The sequence below is a fragment of the Anomaloglossus baeobatrachus genome, chromosome 5 (assembly GCF_048569485.1).
Source record: "Anomaloglossus baeobatrachus isolate aAnoBae1 chromosome 5, aAnoBae1.hap1, whole genome shotgun sequence".
Taxonomy (NCBI): Eukaryota; Metazoa; Chordata; class Amphibia; order Anura; family Aromobatidae; genus Anomaloglossus; species Anomaloglossus baeobatrachus.
In genome coordinates this window covers 104,236,175-104,262,304 of record NC_134357.1, presented here as the reverse complement: position 1 = coordinate 104,262,304, position 26,130 = coordinate 104,236,175, and the positions used below count along the sequence as shown (strand labels likewise).

Genomic DNA, 26,130 nt, shown 5'->3' with positions numbered 1-26,130 from the left:
CTATGTGTGTGTGTGTGTAAAGGGACATATCATTCCATTATTTTGATGTCAGAAACGCATGTTTTCTGCAGCTAAAAAGCATGTTAAAAGCATGTTTCTTGCTTTTTGCTACTTCTCATTGACTTCAATGTTAGCAAAATGCAGCCCAAATGGCAAAAACAATTGACATGCTGCTTATTTGAACGCAGTTTTTGCCCAAAATTATGCAAATTAAACGCAGCGTTTTGAACAGCAAAGTGCGGACAAGAAATCCACTTTTCCCATAGACTTTGCTTGAAAATCAAAACGCATGCATTTTGGCATGAAAACGCTGCAGTTTAACCCCTTCACGACCATGGACGGATATATCCGTCATGGAGTGTGTCCCGTTAAGCTCCGCCCCCTGCCGCGGGCAGGCGGCGGTCGGCACACATATCAGCTGTTTTCAACAGCTGACATGTGTGCCTGCTAGCCGCGGGTGGAATCGCTTCCACCCGCGGCCATTAACCCCTTAAATCTTGCTGCCAAGTCTGGCAGCAAGATCTATATGCGCGTGGCCATGTTTTTTACTAACCGCCGCCCCCACCGGAAGTCACGTGCGTGATCACGTGACTATCGGTGGTTGCCATCGTAGCACAGGGTCATGTGATGACGCCTGCAGCTATGACGTTTCACTTTCGTTTTCCCTCGGCCGCGAGCAGAGAGAAACAGAAAAAGTGACTGAATCTGCTGTTTACAGCTGTATAGCTGTGATCAGCAGATAGATAATAGCGATCGGATTGTTGATCGCTATAGCCCCCTAGGGGGACTAGTAAAATAAAAAAAAAAAGTTTTAAAAAATAAAAAAAACAAAAAACCTAAAAGTTCAAATCACCCCCCTTTCCCCCATTGAAAATTAAAGGGTTAAAAAATAAATAAATATACACATATTTGGTATCGCCACGTTCAGAAATGCCCGATCTATCAAAATATAAAATCAATTAATCTGATTGGTAAACGGCGTAGTGTCAAAAAAATTCCAAACGCCAAAATTACGTTTTTTGGTCGCCGCAAGTTTTACGCAAAATGCAATAACAGGCGATCAAAGTAGCATCTGCTCAAAAATGGTACCATTAGAAACGTCAGCTCGAGACGCAAAAAATAAGCCATCACTGAGCCATAGATCCCAAAAAATAAGAACGCTACGTGTTTCGGAAAATGGCGCAAAACATGCACCACTTTTATTGGACAAACTTGTGAATTTTTTTTAACCCCTTAGATACAAGTAAACCTATACATGTTTGGTGTCTACAAACTCGCACCGACCTCAGGCATCATACCCACACATCAGTTTTACCATATAGTGAACACCGTGAATAAAACATCCCAAAAACTATTCTGCCATCACACTTTTTTTGCAATTTTTCCGCATTTGGAATTTTTTTGCTGTTTTCCAGTACACCATATGGTAAAACTTATGGTTTCATTTAAAAGAAAAACTTGTCCCCCAAAAAACAAGCCCTCATATGACAAGATTGACGTAAAAATAAAAAAGTTACGGCTCTCGGAAGAAGGGGAGCAAAAAACAAAAACGCAAAAACGGAAAGTGCCCCGGGGCTGAAGTGGTTAAAACGCTGCTGAAAAGCAGCTGAAACGCAAAGTGCGGACACAGGAGTCTGGAAAGCTTGCTTTGTAACATCATTTTTTTTATTTCAGTTAGCCAATAAAAGGTATCACAACTACAAAATTATAATTTTGTTTCTCTCACTGAGAGCGATCAATCATTTTTCAACTGGCTAACACACTACCAAAACCTTTTTTCTTTTGATTACAGAGAGTTACAACATTGGGGCAGTTTAAGATAAATGTTTGTTCTTTTCTATACGAAAAAAAACCCACAGTAAAATAATTTCACTGTAAGGTAAGCGGTCACTAGAGGTTTGTAGCTGTAATTAACAGGATTGTGTTACGGTGCCTTCTAATACCTTTTTAATCATGTCACTGTTAAAACCTTCTGCTTGTGCTGGATAAAAGAAAAAGACGTTCTAAAACCATGTAATGTACGTCTTACAAATAGTCATCGGAGCAATGTTACTGTGGTCAGTAGTCACAGTGTCCATCCTTACTGTTAGGCTATGGTCGCACATGTTTGTTTTTGTTGCTTTTTTTGGCAGCAAAACCTGATCTCGGCAGTAAAAAAAGGTACTTTTTTGCTGTTTTTTGGTGGCGTTTTAGCTGTGTCATTTGTCTACAGTACATATTTAACACAAACTTTGTTCCAGCACATATGGAGTATAAACTTATTTTATTGAAAAAATATAGTAAAAAACACACACAGATAGTAGGTGACAAAATAGCAAACTGGCCCCAGAAACACCGGTTCAACCGGTGTTTCTGGGACCAGTTTTCTGTTTTTTCACCTACCATCCATGTGTGTTTTTTTACTATATATTTCCACTAAAAAGAAGTTTATACTCCGTATATGCAGGAACAAAGTTTTTCTTGGATTATCTTGGACAGATGCTTTACACGCAGCAACATCGCTAGCGATGTCCTTGGTGAAGGCACCCACCCCCGTCGGTTGTGCTTCACGGGCAAATCGCTGCCCGTGGCGCACAACATCGCTCGGACCCGTCACACGGACTTACCTGCCTAGCCACGTCGCTGTGGCCGGCGAACCGCCTCCTTTCTAAGGGGGCAGTTCGTGCGGTGTCACTAAGCGGCCGCCCAATAGAAGCGGAGGGGCAGAGATTGGCGGCGGCCGCAGGTACGATGTTGTTCCTCATTCCTGCGGTGTCACACATAGCGATGTGTGCTGCCACAGGAACGACGAACAACATCATACGTGCAGCAGCAATGATAATTGGGATTAGAACGCCGTGTCAACGTTCAACAATATGGTGAGTATTTTTGATCGTTAACGGTTGTTCCTGCGTTTCACACGCAATGATGTCGCTAACGAGGCCGGATGTGCGTCACGAATTCCGTGACCCCAACGACATCTCATTAGCGATGTTGTTACGTGTAAAGCCCCCTTTAGTTTCATTCGCCAAAAAAGCAGTAAAAACACAGCTGCTTTTTTGCATTCTCATTGCTTTCAATGGTGGAAAAAAAAGCAGCAAAAATGCTAAAATAATGGACTTCTTTCAAAAATGCAGCAGTTTACCAATACAAGCAGGAAAAAAAATCAAGTCTTTGTGTGCATGAGATTTCTCGATTCTCATAAGTTTTTGCTGGTACTGTAAAAAGCAGCTTTTTTATTAGCATGTATTTGCATAAAACCAATGAAAAACCAATGCAAAAAAAAAGGAGCAAAAACGCACTGTGTGAACATAATTTTAGCATGTGTATTTTGCCTTTGCCAAGTCCCAGTAGCAGTGTGAAGTCAGCGCTAACTGTAACAAGCAGAAAATTAGTAAAAAAAAAAAATTTAGTGACAGGTACCCATACTATACATATAACTACACAAAATAAAAGCTAGACACTATGTAGATCATATGACCACCCAAGCAGAGTAGATTAATAGTAAAGTCAAATCTATATTTATACATAAACAGAAATAGTTATCAGACAACACAAAGCAAGATGAAAAACACTAAAAACATCTTAACAAGCTGAAACGTGGATCATGAATCGGTAAAGAGCTGCCCACAGCGTAATAAGCCACGGTATGTACCAAGAATAAAGTGACATCAACACAATATAAGCACAATGTCATACCAAAGTAATAGGAGTAAACTTTACACATAGTAAACATGAAACTGCAACTGCTGATTTCCAAATTACAGTATCAAAATAAGAAAAGGTTACTTTACTTTCCAAATTTTATGCATACCGACACTACCTTGGCTTCTTTGGTTACCTTGGTTTGAAGGGTTTCTTTAATATGCCTTGTAGTGCATAATTTACGTGGCAAACTGGGTTTATAAATAATAACTAGTGATGAGTGAGCGTGCTCAGAAATGCTTGATACTCAATTGACCATTGGGGTGCTCTGCACTCGAAAGAGTATCCTTGTGCTCACGCACCATCCTCGAGTCCACGCCTCGCTTGTTTCATGGCTGTTTTTAGCCACTAAACCTATAGGCATTGCCTGTAAATCATGGTAATACCATAGCCATGTTGGATACTTGCATTACTGTGATTGGCCAGTCACATTGCATCATCAGGTCTATATAAGACTCAGTGACACTATGCTCGGCACTCTCTACCCCAGAAGTAGTGTTGGGAGAGCAGATGGAGACGGGATAGTGCATTAGAGGCATCTAGTCATTGATTATTGCCTTACATTCCTTGCGTCTGCTACATTAATCCAAAAGTCCTTTACAGGGCGAATTCAAATTATTCTATTCAATAATAATATCGCTTTTAGCCACAATTAGTGTAAGGAGAGCTGTGGAAAAAGGATAGTACATTAGAGGCATAAAGAATGAGATTATTGCCTTACACTCCTTTCTGCTGTTTTGTTAACCCAAAAGTCCTTTTTAGAACTAATTCAAATTATTATATTCTTGAATAATACCACTCTTAGCTGAAATTAGTGTAGGGAGAGCTGCTGGAGAAGGGATAGTATATTACAGGCGGCAACTATGCAGTAAATATTGCCTTACATTCTTTGCTGCTGCTACGTTATCTCAAATGTCCTTTTCAGCCCTAATTCAAATTATTTTATTCTCTAATAATACTGCTCTTAGCTGCAATTAGTGTAGGGAGAACTGCTGGAGAAGGGATAGTGTATGAAAGATATCTAAGAAGAGATTATTGAGTTGCATTCCTTGCTGCTGCTACATTAATCAAAAAGTCCCTTTCAGAGTCTACTTCAAATATATTCTAGTCTTTAATAATACCATTCTTAGCTGCATACCTTATGTAAAATGCGCAAGGCGTGTGGTAAGGGACGGGGAAGTGGCTGTCCAACTGATGGTAGTTCACGCAGAGACTGTGGGCCAGGGAAAACTGTGCCTACTGTAGGAGAACAATAAACACAGTCATTTTTTAGACCTAGTTTCCTGTCACAGTTTGCAGGGGGGTGCGGGACACCACTGTCGAAGAGAGAACAGTGCAAACAGGTGGTCGGTTGGAAGGTAGACAATTTTTCCAGTCTATTTCCCAGCACCATCTTGTCTTCTACATGGTCCAGTCTCACTAGCCTACTGTCTGGACCACATAATCCTCACCCTGATCCTCCCCCCCCCACCATGGTGAGTCACAGGAGACACATGATCCCACATCTTTCCATTTATGGCTTTTTCTTGTCTCTCACAGTACACATTTCAAGAGGAATATGAAGAGATCATGTGTGGTGATTCCCAAATATTTCAGCAGCCATGGTTACAAAAAGATGATGATGGTGAACGGCAATTGCTGTCTCAAGATGTCACTGGTGACCAGGGGAACATAGGGAAACCTATATTGGCCCTATGGCTTCGGCCCCTGCGCTCACCCTAACACCCGGAAGTACCCTTGAAGGTAGGGAGGTCCGTACCTCCAACCTAGGCCCTTTCGCCTGTCCTTGTCCCTGATGATAAGACCCCCTTCCACAACTCACTACCCGGGGGGAAGGGACAAGAACAGAAGTCTTCATCCCCACTGACAAATTAAGACAAGACAGGGGTAACTATGACAATAACTCAAACACATGGCAACCACACACAAAGGGGCCACTAAAAGTGCTCAAGGGGAAACAACATAAAAGGGGAAGGACAACTGAATACCGTACAACCAGTGCACCTAGAACTGCTGCAGCGAGCACCAATGCTGCAGCCCACAAAGCAAGTCTCAGAGAGAGTTTCACCAGCTCCTTTCTCCTCCTGGCCAAGCTACCAAATGATGAAAATAACCGGCACCCTCTCTGGAGGAAGTAGAGGGTATTTATAGGACCTCGGCATGGTCCTAACCGGAAACACCTGACCAGGAGTCAGGAGCTGCTGGAAGGTAAACTGACAATAACCCTTTCCTCCCCAAAGGAAAGGGAATCCATTTAATCAGCAGAGTCTCACAAGATAAAGTGAGACTCTGACCTAGAACAAACCTGTCAAAAAACTCTGCAACAGAGAAAAGACAGTGACACAAGAGTTGGATAATGATCAGACACAGTTGACAAGTCATATTGTTAAGTCAACAAGCCAGGAAGAGGACCAGAGTATAGAAGTGGAGAGGAGTTGGTTGACGATGAAACCACTAACCCAACCTGGAAAAATGGAATGCAGAGTAAGAACAGAAAAGCAGAGGGGGAGGAGGGATCTGCAGCACTGCAACAGGCAGAAAGAATCAGTGGGTAGCCAGGGGGAGAAGGCGGGCAATTGTTCCCCAGAAATCCCTCAAGGATCACCCTTAAGTGGCAAGATCCCAGGTCTAGAGTTAGATGTTCCCCAGACTGGCGCATTTTTACAGAAAGAGCGGACAATAAGGAAACTGTAACTTTCAACCTAACGGTACCAAGCTCACCAGGGGCCTAACCACTACCACAGCCTGACCACCACAAGCATGCTCAAACACATATCATCCAAGCATCCAACTAGGTGGGTCGAACACCTGGGTCCACAACAAGTGTTTGCGGGTGATACCACTATTTCTCCCAATGTGCCATCCGCACCTTACACAAATATGCGTCCCATTCATCATCCGTGCCCTGAACAATAAAGTTATTGGGAAGGTCCACATGACCACAGACACATGGATGCTTGTGGCCAGGAACACTACATTTCCATGATGACACACTGAGTGAACCTTGTGGAGGCCAGTACTTTGTCAGACCCTGGGACGGCACACATGCTACCGACAGAAGTTCGGGCCCTAGTTTCATCAGGGTTTTTCCCCCTCCTATGCCAGTTCCTGTACCCCCTCCTCTGCTTTATCCTCTGTCTCCAAATTGTTGTCTATATTAATCACAAGTTGGAAGCACTGGTGGACTGTCTTGGTGAAGCATCAACAGGCTCTTCTGAAACTCATATCTTTGGGTGACACCACCGCAAAGTTGTTGAAAAGTCTAAGGGGCACTTTGCACACTACGACATCGCAAGCCGATGCTGCGATGCCATGCGCGATAGTCCCTGCCCCTGTCGCAGCTGCGATATCATGGTGATAGCTGCCCTAGCGAACATTATCGCTACGGCAGCTTCACATGCACTTACCTGCCCTGCGACGTCGCTCTGGACGGCGAACTGCCTCCTTATTAAGGGGGCATTACTCACAGCAAGTTGGGCTGTAGTGTGTACATCGCCCAGGCCAAAAGCTAATGCTCTACCAGGATACAGCTAAACCCCCACTAATGTGGAAGCGTCACAGGTGCAGGAGAAGCAGATCACACACACACCTCCATGGAATGGAGGGGAGGCGAATGCTAGATGATAAAACTGCACACAAGTGGCTTGCATAGAGCGCTGTTCACATGCAGATGGCACAGTCACAAACCCGCAGCCTATTAGGTGACGCCCTTCTATTAGATCAGGCGGGCTGCCAAGCCGTACCCCACTGTGTATCATGCACGGACAGACACTCTACAATGCAAGGCCCAACAGAAAGGGGCCTGGCTGTATCCTGTACAAACAAAAAAATATGAGGTTTTTGTTGGTATTTATGGCCATAAAACGTAAGCCTACACCCTCGTCACGGGACCTCATGTCTGTAGGTCCCTACACTAAATATAAAAATAGCAACAAAAAGAGGACAATGTCCTCCAAAAATTAAGTATTACTCACAGCAAGTTGGGCTGTAGTGTGTACATCGCCCAGGCCAAAAGCTAATGCTCTACCAGGATACAGCTAAACCCCCACTAATGTGGAAGCGTCACAGGTGCAGGAGAAGCAGATCACACACACACCTCCATGGAATGGAGGGGAGGCGAATGCTAGATGATAAAACTGCACACAAGTGGCTTGCATAGAGCGCTGTTCACATGCAGATGGCACAAAAAAAAATGAGGTTTTTGTTTTTTTCACGGGACCTCATGTCTGTAGGTCCCTACACTAATGTGACGAGGGTGTAGGCTTACGTTTTATGGCCATAAATTCCAACAAAAACCTCATATTTTTTTGTTTGTACAGGATACAGCCAGGCCCCTTTCTGTTGGGCCTTGCATTGTAGAGTGTCTGTCCGTGCATGATACACAGTGGGGTACGGCTTGGCAGCCCGCCTGATCTAATAGAAGGGCGTCACCTAATAGGCTGCGGGTTTGTGACTGTGCCATCTGCATGTGAACAGCGCTCTATGCAAGCCACTTGTGTGCAGTTTTATCATCTAGCATTCGCCTCCCCTCCATTACATGGAGGTGTGTGTGTGATCTGCTTCTCCTGCACCTGTGACGCTTCCACATTAGTGGGGGTTTAGCTGTATCCTGGTAGAGCATTAGCTTTTGGCCTGGGCGATGTACACACTACAGCCCAACTTGCTGTGAGTAATACTTAATTTTTGGAGGACATTGTCCTCTTTTTGTTGCTATTTTCTTATTAAGGGGGCGGGTCGTGCGGCGTCATAGCGACGTCACACGGCAGGCGGCCAATAGAAGCGGAGGGGCGGAGATGAGCGGGACGTAAACATCCCGCCCACCTCCTTCCTTCCGCATAGCCGGCAAGAGCCGCAGGACGCAGGTAGGAGATGTTCCTCGCTCCTGCGACTTCTCACACAGCGATGTGTGCTGCCGCAGAAACGAGGAACAACATCGTAAAATCGGTATTTCCCAATTCATGGAAATGCCGAACCCTACACCGATGATACAATAACGACGCTTTTGCGCTCGTTAAGCGTATCAAAAAGGATTTACACACTACGCTATCGACTGCGACGCCGGATGTGCGTCACTTTCGATTTGACCCCACCGACATCGCAGCTGCGATGTTGTAGTGTGCAAAGTACCCCTAACAGTCCACAGATCTGTGGCTCTCACCACTGAACCTCCAACTGAACCAGATATATATTAAAAGTTACATTTAATACACTAGGTTGTTCTTTTGCGCATCCTTTGAGGCGATCTTAAGCAGTAGGGCTAAGCCACACGGCGAGAAAATCGGTGCGAGTGGAGTGCGATAAAACATCGCATTCCCCTCGGACCAATTCTAGCCTGTGTGTCAGCACACATGAGCGATTATTTTCTCAGCCCTAATCGGACCGAGAAAACAATCGCAGCATGCTGCGATTGTAATCCGAGACTCTTTCTCTCGCACCCATTCAAGTGAATGGGGCGAGAGAAAAATCGCACTGCACTCGCGGTACACCGGTGTACTGCCAGTGCAATGCGAGAATGTCTATAGCCGGCTACACAGGCGAGAGGGAGAGAAATCCCTCCCTCCCCTCCTGAGTGCCGGCCCGCCCCCCGCAGCTGAGGTCTGCTCGCACGAACGGACCTCAGTTGCAAGGACACAGGCATGACACTCGGCTCTGCTGTACTGCCAGCACGAGCCGAGTCTCATGCAAGGGGATCGCAGTAGTGCCCGTGTGGCCCCGGCCGTATAGTTAGTGTATTCAATTTTTTTCACCTTAGAAGCCAATGAGAAAGTGTAAAAACACAGCAAAAACACTCTACATGTGAACATAGCCTGAGAGGTGGAGGAGGCGTTTTATATTCCTCTCTTTTTGGAATTTACCTTATATATATAAGTCATTATCCAGGAAAGAATGTTTCCTAACATCTTTTTTTACTGTAAAATCGATTCAGCTTCGGTTTTGTATGTTTTATTGTCAGTCTGTAAAAGTGGTGTAATACTCTGACAACTTTGTTCCCAGCAGTGACCTGGGGGAGTCATTTATGTGTCCAGACATCTTTCTCATGTAGTTTCCATCCATTTGACCGATGTTCCTGCCCCCCAGATCTTCTGGGAGGGTCTGTTAGAAAAATGCTTGAGTTTCCCATTGACTTCCATTATACTCATTATTCGGACCGAGCCTGTCCGTGTGACCTACCTGCTGGATTTCACCAACGGGCACTTGAGCATTTTAGTGCTTGCTCATCTCTACTAATAACCCATGATTATAAATACAGAACATGAAAGAAGAAGAAAAAAGTTTTCCTATGGCTATGAATGCATCTGCCTCCCAGCATCTACATAAGCCACCTGTTATATTTAAAAATTCATAAACTATACTAACCTGTGAAATTACATATCCCGCGGGCTTTCAGGAAAAATGTTTATAAAACAAAATGTAAGAATCTAGCCAGATATATAGCACAGGGAAGCTGTACATCATCATCACTTTTATACTGCAATGAAAACTTGTAGAAGATCCTTTGTTACACTGTCGTTCCTCTTTGCCAATTTTCCCATTTTACACAACCCTTCCACACTGCCCGTACTGCTCCAAATTGTTTGATTGGAAGTTGTTGCTCCGACTAATGATGGCGTATCCTGGTGTCATGCACAGGGCCTGATTAAACCCTATGGATATCTGTAGGCAGTCGAAATCTTGGTGCCTCTACATCAAATGATTGCCTAATACAGTTTAAAATGTACTAACAATTTAAATAAAACAAGTATATTTTATTAAACAGAACAAAAATTAAGTTAATCAAACTTCATTATTACCCAGAAAAGGTAATTGACTAATGGGGATCTCAGTTGTAGGTGTATATATACTATATACAGTATATGCTTGTTCATGATCCCAAAGCTTCTACTGAAGAAGAATCTTGGTGAGAATCATGGCTACTTACTCCTCCCCCATTCCTCGTTCTGGCCAATCACACAGTTGCCACACCTGATCATATATGTGCCCCTCCTCTACTACTCATGACTTCTCAAATAAAACCGTCAACAGTCGAAACATCATTTCACTGCTATTTGCAGTAATGCTCACATCAGAGCTTTGTTGCTCCAGCTGGTCTTCAATGTCAGTCGGCCTCCTACGTCAGCCGGCCTCCAACGCTATCTAGGCTCCAACATCAGTTGGTCTCCAGCACCAGCCGGCCCCCAACGTCAGCTGTCATCCAACGCCATCCAGGATGCAATGTCAGCCAGCCCCCAACGTCAGCCGGCATCCAACGTCAGGCGGCATCCAACAACAGCCAGCCCCCAATGTCAGCCGGCATCCAACGTCAGCCGGCATCCAACCTTAGCCGGCCTTTAAAATCAGCCGGCCCGGCCCCCACACTGATTGTGACTTAGCGACTCCGGTATTGAAAGTGCGGTATATTACAAAATTGCTGGGTAACAAATCCCTAATATATCACCCAATATATAAGAGTAGTACTGATTTTATGCTTTACCTATAGAATAGTCACTTATTAGAAATGGAACAGGTTTTGCAGTATGTAAACCTGAAAGAATTCTCACACAACTTTCCTTTTTGTAAAACCGGTGTTTTGAGATTGTGAAATCGCTTGATAGGCAATCATTTCTTAATGTGAACTTATCATCTGAGCTGCTTGCAAATCTTGGAGCAATATAAAGCGTCCTAGATAAATCTTTCGATTTTACCTGTTCATCTTCTGTGATAACAGGAACTGTCACCACTAAGCAAATACATAAGCCAGATGTAAGCGAGAGTCAACAGACACAGTTTGTAATGGATGCAGACCAGGATGACAAATTTATAAAAGGAGCGTTCAAATTGTCTCTCCAGTAAAGGAGACAAACTCTAGCACAGCGCCACCTATTGGAAGTAGCGATCCTAAAAGTCACAAGTGGATTTTCGACAATCCTTTGCAATATGACTCAGGATATATAAGCCAGATCAGAATCCCAATTTGCAGACACGGTGTTTCGGGGTGCTTGCCCCTCGTCAGTGCAAAGTATGGGGGTGTCTGATCTGGCTCATGAGAAAGCTATGTGGGGACCACGGGGGAACACTATTCTCCTTAAGGAGACTTTGCAAGCCAGTCTGGCTGCCAGGTAAGGGGACTTATAGCTGCAATGCCCCTAAAATTCCACGGGGGAACACTATTCTCCTTAAGGAGACTTTGCAAGCCAGTCTGGCTGCCAGGTAAGGGGACTTATAGCTGCAATGCCCCTCTGGGAAATATTCAAATTGTCTCTCCAGTAAAGGAGACAAACTCTAGCACAGCGCCACCTATTGGAAGTAGCGATCCTAAAAGTCACAAGTGGATTTTCGACAATCCTTTGCAATATGACTCAGGATATATAAGCCAGATCAGAATCCCAATTTGCAGACACGGTGTTTCGGGGTGCTTGCCCCTCGTCAGTGCAAAGTATGGGGGCGTCTGATCTGGCTCATGAGAAAGCTATGTGGGGACCACGGGGGAACACTATTCTCCTTAAGGAGACTTTGCAAGCCAGTCTGGCTGCCAGGTAAGGGGACTTATAGCTGCAATGCCCCTAAAATTCCACGGGGGAACACTATTCTCCTTAAGGAGACTTTGCAAGCCAGTCTGGCTGCCAGGTAAGGGGACTTATAGCTGCAATGCCCCTCTGGGAAATATTCAAATTGTCTCTCCAGTAAAGGAGACAAACTCTAGCACAGCGCCACCTATTGGAAGTAGCGATCCTAAAAGTCACAAGTGGATTTTCGACAATCCTTTGCAATATGACTCAGGATATATAAGCCAGATCAGAATCCCAATTTGCAGACACGGTGTTTCGGGTTGCTTGCCCCTCGTCAGTGCAAAGTATGGGGGTGTCTGATCTGGCTCATGAGAAAGCTATGTGGGGACCACGGGGGAACACTATTCTCCTTAAGGAGACTTTGCAAGCCAGTCTGGCTGCCAGGTAAGGGGACTTATAGCTGCAATGCCCCTAAAATTCCACGGGGGAACACTATTCTCCTTAAGGAGACTTTGCAAGCCAGTCTGGCTGCCAGGTAAGGGGACTTATAGCTGCAATGCCCCTCTGGGAAATATTCAAATTGTCTCTCCAGTAAAGGAGACAAACTCTAGCACAGCGCCACCTATTGGAAGTAGCGATCCTAAAAGTCACAAGTGGATTTTCGACAATCCTTTGCAATATGACTCAGGATATATAAGCCAGATCAGAATCCCAATTTGCAGACACGGTGTTTCGGGGTGCTTGCCCCTCGTCAGTGCAAAGTATGGGGGTGTCTGATCTGGCTCATGAGAAAGCTATGTGGGGACCACGGGGGAACACTATTCTCCTTAAGGAGACTTTGCAAGCCAGTCTGGCTGCCAGGTAAGGGGACTTATAGCTGCAATGCCCCTAAAATTCCACGGGGGAACACTATTCTCCTTAAGGAGACTTTGCAAGCCAGTCTGGCTGCCAGGTAAGGGGACTTATAGCTGCAATGCCCCTCTGGGAAATATTCAAATTGTCTCTCCAGTAAAGGAGACAAACTCTAGCACAGCGCCACCTATTGGAAGTAGCGATCCTAAAAGTCACAAGTGGATTTTCGACAATCCTTTGCAATATGACTCAGGATATATAAGCCAGATCAGAATCCCAATTTGCAGACACGGTGTTTCGGGGTGCTTGCCCCTCGTCAGTGCAAGGAGCGTGACCTTTATACAACTTTTATAATGCCCAGGAAAAATATTTCTTGAGTCCACAGCCATCCTATACTACCAGGGATGTAACTTTTGCATTGACATTGGAGTTTCAAGTTACACCAATGAACAGTATATTACTGAGCGGCCCCCTTTCATGCACTGGCGGACACAGACAGAACAGGCCCCTGTGCAAGAACAGAATAAGGGCACTTTGTAGTCCAATAACTTATTATTCACAATTTCACATTTCGCCGTGGCTTTCTCCAAGGGCGTGTAAAAAGAAGTGGCCCTTGGAGAAAGCCATGGCGAAACGCGTCAGGGTGTTTCATTGGTAAGGCTTTATTAATAAGTATTGTGGTGTAGTTTACCTATTGGCATATGATAGTTTATTTTAGTCATTTGTTCATTATCAGGCTATTACATTTTTCCTGATTTGTCTTCATTATATTACTATCCATTTGCCATTCTAATTTCACCTATTCCATAGTGCTACTATATTATGCCTTTGTCATCTGTATATGTATGAATTTTTCCTTGCTTATCAATTTGTGGCACATTTAAACTTTGGTAACCTTTTCTATCATATGATTATTGATATAGTGATATATTGTACACACTGTAACTATTGGTGTCAATTGTTGACACACTTTTTGATGAATAACATATATTGACAGTTTTACATTGGTTGCCATTTGATATTTCTATGTGCCACTTATTAACTCCATCTTACTTTACTCCTGTGCACCTTTTTTATTTTTTATTATTTAAATAAAGATGAATTTTGTTTAAAAATCTTGCTTTGTACTCTTTAATGGAGTAAAGGCCACTTTACACGCTGCGATCTCGCTAGCGAGATTGCTAGCGAGCGTACCCGCCCTCGTCGGTTGTGCGTCACGGGCAAATCGCTGCCTGTGGCGCACAACATCGCTCGGACCCGTCACACGGACTTACCTGCCTAGCGACATCGCTGTGACCGGCAAACCGCCTCCTTTCTAAGGCGGCGGTTCATTCGGCGTCACAGCAACGTCACTAAGCAGCCGCCCAATAGAAGCGGAGGGGCGAAGATGAGCGGGACATAACATCCCGCCCGCCTCCTTCCTTCCTCATTGCCGGCGGATGCAGGTAAGGTGTTTTCCCGGGGTGTTACACATAGCGATGTGTGCTGCCGCAGGAACGACGAACAACATCGTACCTGCAGCTGCAACCATATTTGGGAATAGGGGAGTGTGACGCCCTGGCAAAACCAGGTAGTCACAAATAGGCCCCTGCATAGCACCTTCCCTCACTAGGAAACACACAGCCAACCATTAAACCCTAGTCACCTCCCTTAGGGACAGATAGACACACCAGTGGGCGTGGCCAGGTGGTTGGTGCATGCCCACCCAGGGGTTTAGACAACCCGGGGGCGGGAAAGTAGTCAGATTAGTTTAGAGTTCAGTGAGAGCGGAGGTCAGGCCTGTGTGTTAGGCCTGAAGCAAACAGACAGGTACCAGGCTAGGAGCCCTGTTGCCTTGGCTAGGAGGCAGACGGTGGTCTCCGTCAGCAGGAGACGGGAAGACGGCTCGGTGGAACCGAGGTGGACCGGGACAGGGTTATAGCCCGCTGGTACCGACACGGGGAACCGACCCGGAAACTGTAGCACAAAGGGGGGTACTTGGACCCTGAAGCCAGGAGCCAGAAACAAGTGGAACTGGTTAATTAACCGATTGAGGCCAAGACTAGAGGTTCTGCCCCACCCAAAGTCCCTCATAGAAGACAACAGCCCACCGATTTGGGATAAGAGGTCACCGCCAGGGCCCATAGATCCCACGGTCCAGCGTCTGCGGGCACGGCTCCTTAGACCACATCCAGCCGTGAACGGACTCCTACGTTTCATACTAGGAAGTCTTTTCTACTTAAACAGTGCAGGAAAAGGATAGAGACCACCAGCCGGGTGGGGGATCCCAAACACAGCCGGCCGCGGCACCGGCCACCATCACCTTGGTTTACCAGAGTCTCATGTGTTTTACTGAAAGTGAGTACACCAACACCCCCTGCGGTCACCATCCCCCCTGCATTGGAGCCATCGGGTCCCAGGGCCACCATCCCTGCCCACAGAGGGGTTAACATCTTACTGCGTAACATCTCCCCCGGGTGCCCCGTAACAGCAGTGGTGGTGTCCCACCTAACCACACACCGTGGGTAGCGTCACAAACTTAATACGGCCCAGCCCGTACATATACGTCCCCCCATTTATTCGGCATGTCTGCAAGACCCCCAGGTCCGAAGACCCTCGAGTCACCACCCCTGAAGGTCCGGATCCGAGCAGCGGCGGCTGCTGGCACAGGGGCGGCACAGGAGCATGTCAATGATTAATGATTTTGCGGCCTTTTTTGATCGCATGTAGGTGTCACACGCAACGACATTGCTAACGCGGCCGGATGTGCGTCACGAATTCCGTAACCCCAACGACATCGCTTTAGCAATGTCGCTGCGTGTAAAGCGGCCTTTAGAATGCAGTGGCTGAACACAATGTGAACAGCCAATTAAACATATATTTTTTTTTAATGGAAGCCAAAAGAATGAACATTCAAATTCACCATTGACTCATTCACACCTCAGTATTTGTACATATTTTGTCACGGACTGAACATGGACATTAAATGTTCAGATATCAGTTTTTCTTGTACGAGTGCTATCATGCTTTTCACGGACAGCCCTCTTACCATTTATAGTCTATAGGGATCTTCACGTGTTCGATTTGTTTTCCTAGGATCGAGTGGTCCACACAAAAAGCACAGACTTGTGTGATATTGATCCGAGTATCAAACTTGGAAGTCAATGGGTACGTGAAAAAATCAGGCTGATAGGAGACGCATGAGAAACCGCCACTGTTTTTTTCCATCCACTAAATATTGACGAAACTGTGACCAAAACTCTGCTGGTAAAAACTGACATTAACTAAACTCTGATGTCCCTCAAAAACATTCTTGAAACTCATTTTTTGCACAGGAAAAAAAAAAAAAGATGTCTAATTTTGATCCTATTTTCCTATCAAAATCGTCCAATCAAGAGAATGGATCTGTGATAACAATGGATGGCACTGGCTGGGGCCACACGGGGATTACTGCGATCCCCTCGCATGACACTTGACTCATGCTGGCAGTACAGCAGAGCCGAGTGTTATGTGAGTGTCCCTGTGACTGAGGTCCGTTCGTGCGAGCAGACCTCAGCTGCGGGGGACGGGCCGGCTCTGAGGAGGGCCGGGCCGGTGCTGCGGAGGGGAGGAAGGGATTTCTCTCCCTCTCTCCTCCATAGCCGGCTATTGCTATTCTCGCCATGCACTCGCGTTACACTGGTGTACTGCGAGTGCAGTGCGATTTTCCTCTCGCCCCATTGACTTGAATGGGTGCGAGAGAAACAATGATCGCATTACACCCGCAGCATGCTGCGATTCTTTTCTCGGTCCGATTAGGGCTGAGAAAATAATAGCTCATGGGTGCTGACACATAGGCTAATATTGGTCCGAGTGGAAAGCGGGTTTTTTTTAATCGCACTCCACTCGCACCGTTTTTCTCGCCGTGTGGCTTAGGTCGAATGCTGCGTGTCGTCCCAGCGATTTCATTTTCCACTTTGTAGTTGATAGGAGAAGCTTTCACTTTTTTTGTTCTTCAAAAATAAATCCTACACTTGTGATAAAAACTGATACAAAGGCAAAAAAATAAGTCAATCCAGCACACTGGTGGAAAATAAAAGATCGATTTTTCACATACAGTATAAAAAATGATGTGTGAATTCTGTCTTACCTAATCTCTCCTTTCACCTAAAATAATCAGAAAGTCATTTGATGTCTGAATACATTCACACAAATTTATGTTATATGTCTGGTTTTCTTTTTCTCCGGTATGAGTCATCTATCAGATGCCAAGTCCTGTTTGAATTGACTAGGCGTGTGTATATTTTTACATACACATGTGCGTTTATATGTTCATGCAAGGTTATGTATGATCTATACTTCCATTTTTATCTTTTTTTATTTGTACTTTCTCTACTTTCTATTTATTTTTCCTGTTTTATTTACTTATATATTGCTTTATTTTTCCTATTTTTTTTATCATAATTTATCAAACTAATATTTATTTGTATTATGTAATATTATATACGGTACATTGGTACAAGCATTCAATTATAGTTCATTTACACTGATATATTATGGACATAAAGAGCAGCACTAATTAATACCTGACCTATTGGGCTATATTTTTCACTTTTTCACATATTTCCATATTTTCCATTGATATTCATAGAGTTGTTATTTTAATATTCAGGTTGGGTACTTTATTCCTTTATTCTTTTTCATTTTATATATATATATATATATATATATATATATATATATACATACATACATATATATATATATATATATATATATATATATAATATATTTTCACATTTGCGATTTATTTGTACTTCTTATTTTTATCGTAATGTATCAAGGGGCGGGTTTTGATATTTATTCACATTTGTCTTATATGCACACACTTTCCCTTTCATTATCAAATATCAGTTTATTATATTTATTTCTGATGCATTTGCATTTTATATATATCTTTCATTTAATCACATTTTCTAATTCTACTAACTCAATCATACATAGAATGACATAGCAGCTGTCCATTCATACCGTTACAGATTTTTATTTGCACATTTGCACTCGGTCACCTTATTTCCCCTCCCATTGTGGCTCACTTCTGTGCTGCTTTTTGTTTTGGTCCCCGTCCATATTTGCACATTGCCATGTTATTTCCCCTCCCAGTATACTCTCATTTTTGTCTACCCATCTATTCAGCTGCCTATTAATTACCTAGCAGTGTGCGCTCGCTGTGGCAGATGTGTGATGATTCCAATGGGCCATGGTGAAACGTTCTTTGCATTGCTGCTCACTGCTGTCACAAATGTCTCTCGTGCTTGAGAGACTTGTAACAAATCTGGGACCGGAGCTTCACACTGCTCTGTGATTTGAAATGTGTTTTGCTTTCTGTTGGTACAGCAAGGGTTAATGAAATTTCCTTGCTAGTAGCTCCTGGTTAGTTCACCTTAGGTGCAGCCTGTTTGTGATCCCTCGCATCTCCTTTAAATAGTGACATGATCCATCACCTGATGCTGGTAACAGAATTTCCTCCTGTTTCTGACCATTGTGGAGGAATATTTCTTGGAGCTGCTAGTGTGATGCTGCAGGAGTCTAGCATTTTGGAGCCTAGTTTGATGCAGCTATGGTGTCTGGCCGTTGGCTGGAAGTTTGTTTGTATATCCTTTTGTCCGTTGCTGTTTCTCCTCCTTCCTCTGTGTGTGTCATTACTATAGTGAGAACGTCTAGCGAACTCACCAGCCTTGTTGCAATCCAGGGTGAGTGGAGGGACAGTAAAGGTATAGGCATGTGACGGCGATGGGGGGAAAGGACTCCTATAGGGATGTTAGGGGAGCTCACGGACCAGACACAGATTAGTGGCCCATCCCTTGGTCTCTATCATCAGGGTTCTCCTCTCCTTGACCATTCCCATTGATACCCATGAATGTTGCTGGACATCAGACAGTTGTTGGACCGTACGCATCTGTCATGCCATGTGTTGGACACTCGCCAGTCTTAGCGTGACACCCGATGATTCTGGGCAGTAGCGGTGACGTCAGATGCCGAAGCAAGGAATTCCGACACACAGACATGCCTGTGTGAGCGCCACTCCATACCGCCTCTGTACTCATGATGACTGTCCACATAAAAATAGACCATGTATTGCCTCATGATTATGAGCCAGGAGCAAGATAATGCGAAGTGCGCGTTAGGGTTCTGTTTCAGGCGGCTTGAGGTTACCTCTGTTTGCATTCTGTGATATACTTAATTATACTACCGTAGATATTTTAACTTAGTCTATGCAGTTATTGTATATGGCCTCACTAGGATAATATGTTATTATATCGGTGTTTGCATTTTCTCCCATGTCAGATGTTAACCATTCATTCTACTGTATGTTGGTGTGGACGGTCCTGGATTGCTGTGTCTTCATCCTTCTTTTTTAATCTTTACTTTTGTTTTATTTTGATTAATAAAATCTGTTCATTTTATTTGGGCTTATTTTTCTTTTGTGCTTTGGGTTAATACAACCTTCAGGCAGTGATCCTTCTGCTAATGGGTTTTTTGTATGTATTCATTTCACCCATATGTTTTTCTCCCATTTCCTCCAGTATTTAGCTAGTTACATAATCCTATGCTCACTCCTCCAGCCATATGTCCGGTTGCAGCGTACCTAAGACTCAGCAATTTATATAATATTTACTCTTCCAGTCTCATATCTTGCCACATTCTCTTCTTCCTATGATTCAGTCTTCTTTATCTTTTGCCATTTATTTCTTTCAATCACATGTTCTGCTGCAATTTCTCTCCCAGGTTTACTGGAACTCAACTATTTACATATGCCCAGTCAATCCCCTGTTCCTAAGATCCCTAGCACTCAATCTTGGTCCTGCTGCAACACATGGACTATGCCATATGTCCAGTCATGTGATCACTTTGAGAAAACAGAAAGCTGAATAATACCAGACGTGATACTGCCCCACTTCCACATCACTATACAAGAAATGATGCTGCCCCACTTCTGGGTCACAGTGCAGGAAGTGATGCTGCCCCACTTCCAGGACAGGGTATAGGAAATTATTCTGCCCCACTTCCTGGTCACAGTACAGGAAATGATGCGGACCCACTTCCAGGACAGCATATAGGAAATGATGCTGCCCCACTTCCGGGTCACAGTGCAGGAAATGCTGCTGCCCCACTTCCTGGTCACAGTACAGGAAATGCTGCTGCCCCACTTCCTGGTCACAGTACAGGAAATGCTGCTGCCCCACTTCCAGGTCACAGTGCAGGAAATGCTGCTGCCCACTTCCGGGTCACAGTGCAGGAAATGCTGCTGCCCCACTTCCGGGTCATTACACAGGAAATGATGCTGCCCCATTTCCGGGTCACAGTACAGGAAATGTTGCCCCACTTCTGAGTCACTTGACCAGAACCAAACACTTTAGTCAACAATACTTAATACAGGCTTTACGCTATCCTGATATAGCGCCATAATGTCTTAGTGCTATACTTGACATCCCACATGCATGAAGACCAACTAAACATCCATCTACAATCCGGTAAGGATCTTCGCTGCCATATCTTATATCACATGATACTTTATCTTACTCAGTTTGGAATCACACATGTTTTTAATAAGTTATTATTCTATAGAGGAAACTGAGTACTAATTACTGTTAATTCTCTGTGTACACTGAGTACTACATATACTATGAGCACAATTAACTATTTATACTATGCCAACTAATGTTCATTACAACATATACAGTATAAATGTTCAGTTAGTGTTTTGCACCCCTGCCGAATGTAACTGTAACTACACATTGCCATTGTTTGTATCTCTACCATTACCTGACATGACCCGTAGTTATCCTTACAATGTTTGAAATAGTTATACTGTGTATTATACCCATATATCTCTATATCCTTGCTTTTTCTTCTATTCCTTTTATGTGCGCCTTTCTTACTTGCTCTCTTCTTGTCTTTTTCTGTTTTGTTTTATTTCCCCTTTGTTTCTGTTCTCTGTTCTAAAGAGCACACAGTGTCAAAGTTAACTAATACATTAGTTTTATTATTAATATATAATGACAATATTTACATATACTGAAGTTGGCATACTTGCAGTATCAGGGACCGGAAGTGACTGGCGGAGCAGAGGCAGTAGGCGGCAGCACCCAGAGTGAGGCCGGCTTCTCACTTGCGATTTTCTCGCAGTAGTGCAATGCGAGAAAATCTCGCATTGCACTCGGACACGTTATTCAATGATTCAGCCCTCATCTGCGATTTTTTTTTTTTTTTTTTCCTCACTCCAAATCGGTGTGAGACAATAATCGCAGCATGCTGCCTTTTGGAGAGTTTCTCGCATGAGTCTCTCCAATGCAAGTCTATGGGTGCATATGGACCATCCTAGTGACATGCGTTTTTCACAATAGATTTCACGCATGTAGCAGAGAACAATGTAAATGCTTCTGTACATAAAGCTGGTGTCACACACAGCGACAACGACGTCGCTGCTACGTCACCATTTTCTGTGACGTTGCAGCGACGTCCCGTCGCTGTCGCTGTGTGTGACATCCAGCAACGACCTGGCCCCTGCTGTGAGGTCGCCGGTCGTTGCTGGATGTCCAGCTTCATTTTTTGGTCGTCACTCTCCCGCTGTGAGACACACATCGCTGTGTGTGACAGCGAGAGAGCGATGAAATGCAGGGAGCAGGAGCCAGCGTCTGGCAGCTGCGGTAAGCTGTAACCAGCGTAAACATCAGGTAACCAAGGGAAGACCTTTCCCTGGTTACCCGATATTTACCTTCGTTACCAGCCTCCGCTCTTGCTGCCACTGCCGGCTACTGCTCTGTGCACATGTGGCTGCAGTACACATCGGGTAATTAACCTGATGTGTACTGTAGCAAGAAGAGCAAGGAGCCAGCGCTAAGCAGTGTGCGCGGCTCCCTGCTCTCTGCACTGTGACATGTAGCTGCAGTACACATCGGGTTAATTAACCCGATGTGTACTATACCTAGGAGAGCAAGGAGCCAGCGCTAAGCGCGGCTCCCTGCTCTCTGCACATGTAGCGACGTTATGATCGCTGCTTCTGCTGTGTTTGACAGCTAAGCAGCGATCATAACAGCGACTTACAAGGTCGCTGCTACGTCACAGAAAATGGTGACGTAACAGCGACGTCGTTGTCGCTGTCGCTTAGTGTGAACCCAGCTTAACATTACATGAGTAGCAGCTGCTGAGGGTAAAAACTGATTGCACACTGACAGCTCACTGATGACTAGTGAACTAAAATCGGCCGACTTTTTTTCCTGCTACTCGGACCGAGGGCGAGGGTGAAGCCAACCCTTGCATAAATTATTCCTTGCATAATTATGAATAACTTAATTATGCAAGGGGGCTTAGGTCCCTGCATCTCCACGCTTGGGGGTCTTGCCGCCAGACTCCCGCTTCTATTATAAAGTACTCTATGACCACATGGACTTATGCCCACTATCACTGCTCCCACTCACTAACTCTGAGAGATCCCACCCACCGTCTCCGCTACACCCCCCATCCCCGGGCAGTCACACCCAGTCACTTCCAGCTGCATAGATTGCAGTGATGATATGTCCACCCCTGCATGAACAGATCTGTTTTTGTTGGTTGCCCACAGGCTGCCATTGTTCTTGGCAGCACAGGTTCTGTATACACAATGTGCTGCTGAGAATCATGATCTTTTGGGCAGTATTAACAAAAATATTTTCACGCAATAATCAACTGTTTTGCTCATTCATCAGGTAATCAGACTATAATCACGCAGTGTAAATGGGCCTTAGCTTTCATCTGTTTTTTTTAATGAGTCGATTTAAGACCACTTGAAAGTTCATCTCTCCTTTTGATGTGCTTTATTGCTCATAAATCGGAAGGAGATTAAAAAAAAGTTAGAAACTCAGAACTATTTCACTTATAGACTCTTAGGCTGTGTTCACATGTTGCTTTTGTGCTGCTTTTTTCTGCAGCTAACACCCGACCACTTGGCAGTAAAAAAAGAACAAAAAACTGCAGTCAAAAAGCATGTTTTCCTGCCTTATTTCCTGCATTTACGCTACTTTTTTCTTGCTGTTTTTAAGGACCCCAAAGTTCAGCTTTGCTTCCACCTTCCAAGAAAAGGGCATTGTGTATTTGGCAGGGCATAGAAAGTTTTACTTGTTGGAAGGTCATTGTTTACTTTCACATGTTGGTCAGGCATTGCTTACATTAACACATTAAACTGTACTTGGTCTCTAGAAAATAATTTATGGTGTATACTATAAAATCATAAAAATAAATACTCCTGTACCTGCATATTTATTTTTTTTTACTAAAAATGCTGAAAAATATGATAGCAGGGTTTTGCATTTACTCGTGGCTTTCTATGGGTGAAACTATGCTGCACAAACGATGAAAGAATTGACATGCTGCAGTTTTCAAAAGATGCAGTAGTTTTTCAATTCAGTCAGGAAAAAAAAAGTAATAGTGTGCATGCGATTTATGAAATCCCATAGCTTGTGCTAGTCCTGTAAAAAGCAGCCTTTAATTTTCATTTTAAAAAAAACACAGCAAAAACGCAACATGTGAACATAGCCTTAAGGGGTACTTTACACGCTGCGACATCGCTAGCGATTGCTAGCGACGTCAAGCGCGATAGCACCCGCCCCCGTTGCTCGTGCGACATTTGGTGATCACTGCCGTAGCGAACATTATCGCTACAGCAGCGTCACATGCACATACCTTTTCAGTGACGTTGCTGTGACCGCCGAACAATCCCTCCCTCAAGGGGGAGGTGCGTTCGGCGTCTTAGCGACGTCACTGCGGCGTCACTAAGCGGCCGGCCAATAGAAGCAGAGGGGCGGAAATGAGTGGGACGTAACATCCCACCAACCTCCTTCCTTCCGCATTGCCGGTGGACGCAGGTAAGGAGATGTTAGTCACTCCCGCGGTGTCACACATAGTGATGTGTGATGCCGCAGGAACGACAAACAACATCGTACCGGTGGCAGCAACGATATTAAGGAAATGAACGACGTGTCAACGAGCACCGTTTTGGAACCATTTTGCGATCGTTGATCGTCGCTCATTAGTGTTACACGCTGCGATGTCGCTACCGGCGCCGGATGTGCGTTACTAACTATGTGACCCAGACGATATATCGGTAGTGATGTTGCAGCGTGTAAAGTACTCCAAGGGGTACTTTACACGCTGCGATATCAGTACCGATATTGCTAGCGAGCATACCCACCCCTGTCGGCTGTGCGACACAGGCAAATCGCTGCCCGTGGCGCACAACATCGCTAACACCCGTCACACATACTTACCTGCTTTGCAACATCGCTCTGGCATGGCGAACCTCCGTTCTAAGGGGGCGGTTCGTATGGTGTCACACGGCAGCCGTCCAATAGCAGAGGAGGGGGCGGAGATGAGCGGCCGGAACATGCCGCACACCTCCTTCCTTCCTCATTGCCGGTGGACGTAGGTAAGGAGATGTTCGTTGTTCCTGCGGTGTCACACATAGCGATGTGTGCTGCCGCAGGAACGACGAACAACATCGTACCTGCAGCAGCAACGATATTAAGGAAAGGAGCGACATGTCAACGATCAACGATTTTTCATGTTTTTCTGCTCGTTGATCGTCGCTCCTTGGTGTCACACGCTACGATGTCGGTAACGGCGCCGGATGTGCGTCACTAACGACGTGACCTCAACGATATATCGTTACCGATATCGCAGTGTGTAAAGCACCCTTTAGACATATTTACATTGATAGTCTATCGTAATGAGCTTTATTAGGAGCTCCTGATTCACAATAATTTTGCAGTTTGAACAAGGAAAACTGGTATAATTATTCAGCAGGCCTAAAAATCTGGAGCCTCAGCAACGAATCATCCTGTGTAAATAAGGCAAGTGCGACCAAGAACGATGGCAGCCTGTCTGCACTAAGTGATCTATTAAAGGTCGCTCAGTGCACATCGTTAAGTCTTATTCATGGATTGGTTTCACATGTATTTTATTTTTTTTTAAAGGGGTTGCCCATTTTCACATGCTAAGTCTCACATGCTAAGTCTGCAGGGCCTCTATCACTGCAGACTTGCGAAGCCTCACATCGCCCGCACTCTATGCTGTGAGGATTCACTGGTGTTAGGTGGGAACGGCGGTGACGTAGCCATGAGTATGAGATATGCAGAATCCCATTATATAGGTGTGGTCTCACTCGGTTAGTGTATTGAGCGATGCCGCGACCATCTAGTCAGATTCTGACTGGGAGTCTGCAGATCACATACTTGCGGCCACGTGACCGCCGTAGCCAACTCTGACAACAGTGAATCCTTACAATGCGGATGATGTGAGGATTCACAAGTCTGCAGTCACACAGACGGACACACAGAGGGACTACAGACTTATGGATATAGACTGAACAACCCATTTAAAACTCGGGCCATGGTTGAATCTAAAGGTGTATGGGGGTCCTTAAAAATTAAAGGCTTGTGAAGGCGATTGGAGATTTCTTAGTTTTTAAAACCATTCTATAATGTATAAAACTTGTGCCTTAGGAGACACTGAAATATTTCCCTTGAGATAAGGTTAAACAGTGCACTAAGACAATACAGCGTACAAATCAGTTGCAATGTGTGAAATGTTACACAAGCTGCTACAAGGCACTTCCGTCCATGAAACGTAAGCCAGTCAATAAGTAACAATAGTAATAGTATCCTCTGTGTATTTACCTGCTACTCCGGTTACCCACAAACAAGGTACACCTTCCTTTAAGGCTGGAAACACATCTATGCGAGTAAAATCGGTCCGAGTTGGCTGAAAAAAACTCGGCTGATTTTAGCTCACGTTAGGTCAGAGTGCAATGCAACTGCACTGCGATCCTGAGATTTTTCTCATGATTGCAGTGCGTGTGCAATGAGTGTGTGATCCTTTTTTTTCTCAGCAGCTGTCATCTGCCATTCAGCTCTGCTACATGAACGCTGACAGCAGCCACAGACAGCCATGTAGCAGAGCTGAATGGCAGATGACAGCAGACACAGACAGAGCCGCATGATCAGAATGAACTCGGGTGAACTTCACCCGACTTCATTGTCATGCCGCGACTGTCTGTGTCGCGTCCTGATTAGCGGTCACCCGTGCAGGACTCACCGGTGACCGCTAATCCCCT

At 44.8% G+C, this 26,130-nt stretch overlaps 2 protein-coding genes across 2 annotated transcripts in view; one reads left to right on the top strand and one right to left on the bottom strand.

Annotated features, from left to right (window-relative positions):
* Positions 1-26,130, bottom strand: part of STAMBPL1 (STAM binding protein like 1) — a 135,586-nt gene that overhangs the window by 97,849 nt on the left and 11,607 nt on the right.
* The window catches only part of ANKRD22 (ankyrin repeat domain 22), a 107,700-nt gene continuing 101,945 nt past the window's right edge, over positions 20,376-26,130 (top strand). The window contains exon 1 of the mRNA XM_075348740.1: positions 20,376-20,515. The gene's annotated coding sequence lies outside the window, so the exon portion shown is untranslated. The remainder of the gene's footprint in view (positions 20,516-26,130) is intronic.